This window comes from Ipomoea triloba, chromosome 15, assembly GCF_003576645.1.
Source record: "Ipomoea triloba cultivar NCNSP0323 chromosome 15, ASM357664v1".
Lineage (NCBI taxonomy): Eukaryota > Viridiplantae > Streptophyta > Magnoliopsida > Solanales > Convolvulaceae > Ipomoea > Ipomoea triloba.
In genome coordinates, this window is record NC_044930.1 from 8,887,236 (window position 1) to 8,893,343 (window position 6,108).

Genomic DNA, 6,108 nt, shown 5'->3' on the forward strand with positions numbered 1-6,108 from the left:
TCTAGCTAGTAGACTGATTGTTGGAGACTTGGAGCCTACCTCTCATGACTCTTCCTTCACATGCATCTTTTCTGCATTCTGATTAGGTATAATATAATAAAAGCTCTTTGTAAGTATTTGGTTGGTAATTATATTTGCACTTACTCATAATTTATCACACACGAACCAATGTAGCTTGTGACAAAAAGGTGGTATGAAATTGTCCACTTTAGACGCCCTTACATATTGGGCCGATAGTTATACTATGACAAATTATATCATGGAACAGAATCTACCTTGCATTGTAGACTATGGTTCAAAAATAACCTTTCAGATTCTGTATGTATTTGTAGTTAACACATTCTTCATCGGTTGATAGTTTCTATACCTGTAGCATTATTAATTAAACAAATTAATAAGGAAAATTAAAACAAACTAATTTAGACAAAAACTTCTACGAAATTGTCACATGCATCTTGATCTATTAGATGTATCTCAAATAAATGTATGCAAGTTTAAAATAGGGGGGGAGGGGAAATTATTGAATACTAAATTTATATTGCCGGCCAATTTTTATCAATTTTGGTCACTCTGGCCAAAATTGCCGACCAAATCTCACAGGAAAAATTTAATTAGTCAATTATTCTTTAATTTTAGGGACACTTTCGTCTTTGTATGTGTGGTCGAAAAAGCATTGCGACCGCCGACCGTCCCTTGCCGGAGAAGACGATAGAGAGTGCTTTGTTCTCCGGCGGCACAAGGGCAACACGAGTGACGTTGATGGAGAACAAAGCACGGTACTCTCTATCGTCTTCACCGGCAAGGGACGGTTGGCGGTGGCGGTGCTTTTTCGGGCACACATTAAAAGATAAAGTTGCCTGCTGAAATTAAAGATTAATTGTCCAATTAAAATTTTTCGGTAAAATTTGACTGGCGATTTGCTCGAAGTAATCACAATTGATAAAAATTGAATAGTTAATGTACTAAAGTAACAATTTTAAAAATCGTGGATTGCAATTAATAAGACCCCTATAATCACAGGATCAAAATTGAAATTTACTCATCCTAAAATTAAAAAGTATACAAAAATTCATAACTTTTTGAATACCACATGACTTTTAAAAACTCTTTAAAAATCCTAATCGAATATCACTCAACTTTTAAAAACTCTTAATTGAATACTCATGACTTTTATAAAAACTCCCTAAAAATTTAAATTGAATAACTCTAAACTTTTAAAGTTTATAAAAATATATGAAGGTCAAGATTGGATACAACCCTCAGATGAAGACCACTTTTTTTTTTTTTCTCGTTGTTTAATCGAACGGATCGGAGAAGGTGGCCGAATTTTGTTTTTCAATTATTTCGTCAAAGGGAGAAGGTTGTCATCTTTGACAATGGACTTAAAATATTCTACATGCTTTTTAATAAATAAATTATGGTATGTAGAATATTTTAAGTCCATTGTATTAGGCAAGTAATTTAGGTGGGGCCTCAAGTCACAATGTCAATAGCTAGCCATCATCATTATTCATTTGTCTTGTTACAACAACGTGCATGCACCAGTTGCTCAATTACTTGAGCAAGTCATTTTTTAATGTTTGTGTTAGAAAAGATTTTATACTATATATAAAGAATCAGTCCAAATCTACATATTTTAACAATTAATGTTGCTACAACTTGCGCCAGTTGCTCTAGTACACTGATTATATTGTTTGAGAATTGGAGCCTACATCTCATGAGTCCTTCCATCACATGCATCTTTTCTGCATTCTGATTAGGCACAATAAAGGCTCTTTGAAAAGTCTGTATATTAATTTAGTCTTGGCAAAAATTTATGTGAGAGTATCTGGTCGGATCAAGATCAAATATAATAATTATATTGAAATATGTAATACTAATTGATGGATTTAATTAACCCGGAGTGGTCCGAATCATTAAATCCTATAAATAAAGGAAAAATGCTAATAAAATGATTGCAGAGAATCAATAAATAACACAAAGATATTTAACGTGGAAACCAAAACGGTGAAAACCACGAGCTTTTTTGGGCTAAGTCAAGCCGAAATCCACTATATTTGTTGCAGGTACATGTACAGGTATAGTGGCCATGGCCATGGGAAAGAGGGAGAAGAATATGTCGAAGCTAAGAGAGGAAATGATTATTTAGAACTGAGTGAGTCTGGCCTTTGCTTGATCTTCCCGAGCCTTTAAATAATGTCTTTCTGCATAGTTATAACTTCCCGTACACTTCCCTATTTTCTTGGTTGAACTCCTTCTTGCTTTGACCAATACTATTATTATTATAAATAATAATATTAATAATAATAATAGTAAGGTATATTATATTATTCCATCAAGAGTCCCCCACTTTCTTAGTGGTGAGTATTTGTCGGCATAAGAAAGTAGAAAGCTAGCACATGTTGAACCAAATTAAACCACATGTAACAACACTCGGAGTGTGGCGGGTGTAGTTTGGACTACGTGTTTGTGCACGGGGCACTAAAGTTATGACCTTCTCCGCTCGGAGCATTGAAGATCATAATGACAGTCAAGTGCACGGAGCACCTAAGTGATCATGATAATTATTTCCTGCATGTTAAATAACACATGATTAGTGGGTGGCGCCACTAATATCAACTTAAATATAAAACTAAACTTGAAGATAAGTTCAAAAACTCCAATCTTATTTTAGTGTGACCAACTGCATATTTATTCGTTGTGACCATTGTTTGTTGTAGACTTGTAGGAGATAGCGCGGAGCTTACCATGTAATTTAGAAGGTAGCGCAGAGCTTACCATATAATTTAGGTGGAAGCAAATGGCTTGCCATACAATATAATTGGTAGCACAGAGCGTCCCCATATCATATTATGTAGGCAGTAGCACAGAGCTTGCCAAATTATGTTGTAGTTCAAATAAATTAGTGGTTGGTCACATAAATTAGTTAAATAATAATAATAATAATAATAATAATAATAATAATAATAATAGTACTTATCTTTCATGCCTCCCTGCATGAATTTGTTTGTTTGCGATTATTTCCCATGGGAATTGGCAGTATGCACTTCCCATGCGCAACCAACAGTCGAAACTGCATCAGCAGAGACAGAAGTCAGCCGGCAAGACATGAGCCTACACACCGCAAGATGCCTGACATGGATATTGCTTCCTTGTCACGCCCAACCACAACCAATACTCCTAAGGCGAAACACCAACACGGCAGTAGACAAGCGCAATCGGATGTGCGCACGGCACCACCGCACAGCTACCGAGCCCGAACTGGAAAATTGAAACTGTAACGAATAAAATATTTATTACTTATATGAGAAACTGTAATAGTTTTACATTTTGATTTAAAAGTATTACATTTTCCCTTATAAGTAATAAACACTTGTCAACATTACTTATAATGGAAAATGTAATAATTTTGATGAAAAATGTACTACTTTTACATCAAAATGTAAAAATTTTACATTTGTCTCCAAAATATTACATTTTCCCCTATAATTAACAAACACTTTATTCTCTATTAGCACTATATTTTTCAGTATAAGTATTACATTTTCATATCCGACACATTTCACATATAAGGATTTGTGAGATGGTTTCACACAAGTTAGTGTGACTCTTAAGTCTTTGGTTGCTAAGTATTCTAGCCTTAAATTCATACTTTATTATCACAATGAACCAACTCCGTTGCCCGTACGGGCAATTAATAGTTATACCGTTTAACGCATAAGTTGCGCAAAGTATTAACTATTTAGTGGTATAGTATCTTAAATTCTACTTGTAGGTATAGGCTATGTTTGGCAAACCTAACTGAAGAAGTAGCTGAAATCTGAAAAGTTATATGCTAAAAGTTGAAATTTGAAGAGCTGTTAAGTTAGCTGTTATGCTTAAAAGTGTTTGGTAAAATTAACTTTTTGATAAGATGATAAATGTAAAACGACTAAAAAAGACAACTTCATAAAATTTAAATAATTTTAAATTTAAATAGGTTTGTTTACATATTAAAATATAAAATAATAAAATAATAAAATTAATAAATTTTAATAAAATATAAAGAACATATATTTGAAAATATATAAAGTAAAACAAAATATTTATAGTTCATAAAATTATTTCATACAAAAATTAATGTTCAAACACACAAATGTCAAATTGAAATTACAACTAAACATATTGAAGAGAAAAGGCCAAAAGGATTTTAATTGGAGGGTAAAAGATGTCATTTATTTAAAATAATAAGGATAAAGATGGAAAAACGTTAAGAAGCTATTAGCTTATTTCTGAAAAGCTACCTAAAGTAGCTTTTCAAAATAAACTCTTATTATTTTAATCTACTAGCTTATTTTGGGAACATTACCAAACAAAACTTATAGCTTGTTAGTAGTTTAAAATAAGCTATAAGCTCCTACATAAGCTCTGCCAAACAGAGCCATATCCACATTACATACATTATAACAAAAAAAAATTATTACCCAACACTCCTGTATTCTAAATGATAATATGCAAATATATATTAATAGTAAATGATAAAAACACAAACATAAATACAATGCCCAAAAATGAGATTATCAAACACATATATTATTGAAATTAGATGGGAAAGGAAAATAAATTATTTTGTCTCTCTCCATATAAATACCTTTTACTATCAAGAATAACAATCTTACAAAAACAGAAAGAAATTAAACAATAATAAAATTAATACAATGTCAAATATTTTAAAAAATAAACTTACATTTATAGATCAATGCAATCCAATATTTAATTACATATGATGGTTTTAATGGACCAGGCCCATAATAAAACTAAGTTGATATCATGTAACAGTTATGAAAGGTATATTGAATTGATAGAGCACAAGGCCCTTAAAATAATACAAACGACTGCAAAGTACTAAATAAACAAAGGGAATAAAATTGGCCTAAGGGCCTAACTACCAAGCCCAACTATAGGGTTGGACTACTACGGACTAGTGGATCACTGAGGGCAATTGACATACCGCGCTGTTGACTAAGAGAGAGAAGAGGTGTTGATGCGCTGGAACGGAGAACTCCCCCCCTCCCCCCTTATAATCCTAGGGCCGCACGTCACAGACAAGTGCGTAGACCACAATGTTCTGCCCTCTTCCACTATACACATGCCCCATTAGGTGTTGTGCTCTCCCACAAAAAATCCTCTCATGTGACACATTGCAGGCCATGTTCTAGTCATCGCTAACTGCCTAAGCAATCCTTCCACACCCGTCTGAGTGGCCCACCCCTACCCCAAAGACTCTCTTGGGTGATCCATCCGCTCGAGCGGTTCGCCCCTGCGCTAAACAGCCCCCCACTCACCTTTTGGTGGTCCACTTCTGTCCTCTCAACCCCATGAGGCTCGTCACTAGTCGACGGATCCATATCTAACATCGGGGTCGCTGGCCGACACTCCCTAGGCCCAACCCAACCGCTCATTTCTGTCGACTCCACTTTTCTAATTGGATTCCTTTTTGTCAATCCCACCTCTCACTTTAATTATTCTTTAGGTCGTATTCTTGAGCCTCATCATCATCAATAAGCACATAATTCATAGAAATAAAAGTTGTCAATAAATAATAATAATAATAATAATAATAATAATAATAATAATAATAAGTCGTAATTAGGAGTTAGTGATTCACTATTAAACAAACAATAGAATATATATAAAAAAAAAAAGAAAAAAAAAAGAAACAACTAAATGATTGCATACGAGGTGGCATTATCTCATTAGTTAATAACACTTTTCGTTTTTCTTTTTTAAAGATTTATTAAGTATTATTAATTAAACAAACTAATTTAGATAAAGACTTCTATGAAACTGTACTTACAAGCATCTTGATGACTTGATCCGTTAGATGAATCTCACAAATAAATATATGCAATAAAAAGTTTAAAATAAGGGGAAGAAAAAAGACTGATTAAATTTTATGTGCCCATGGATATAAGGATATTTGAATTATCCAGCTTGCTGGTTTGAAATTTCCAGCTTGCTTGTGTGCTTAGTAACATAGTTGATAAGCTAATTTTGGCTGGTTTGATTAAGTTTAGCTAGTTTGATTAGTCAATAAGTTACTTTAAATGACTTATTACATATTTGCAT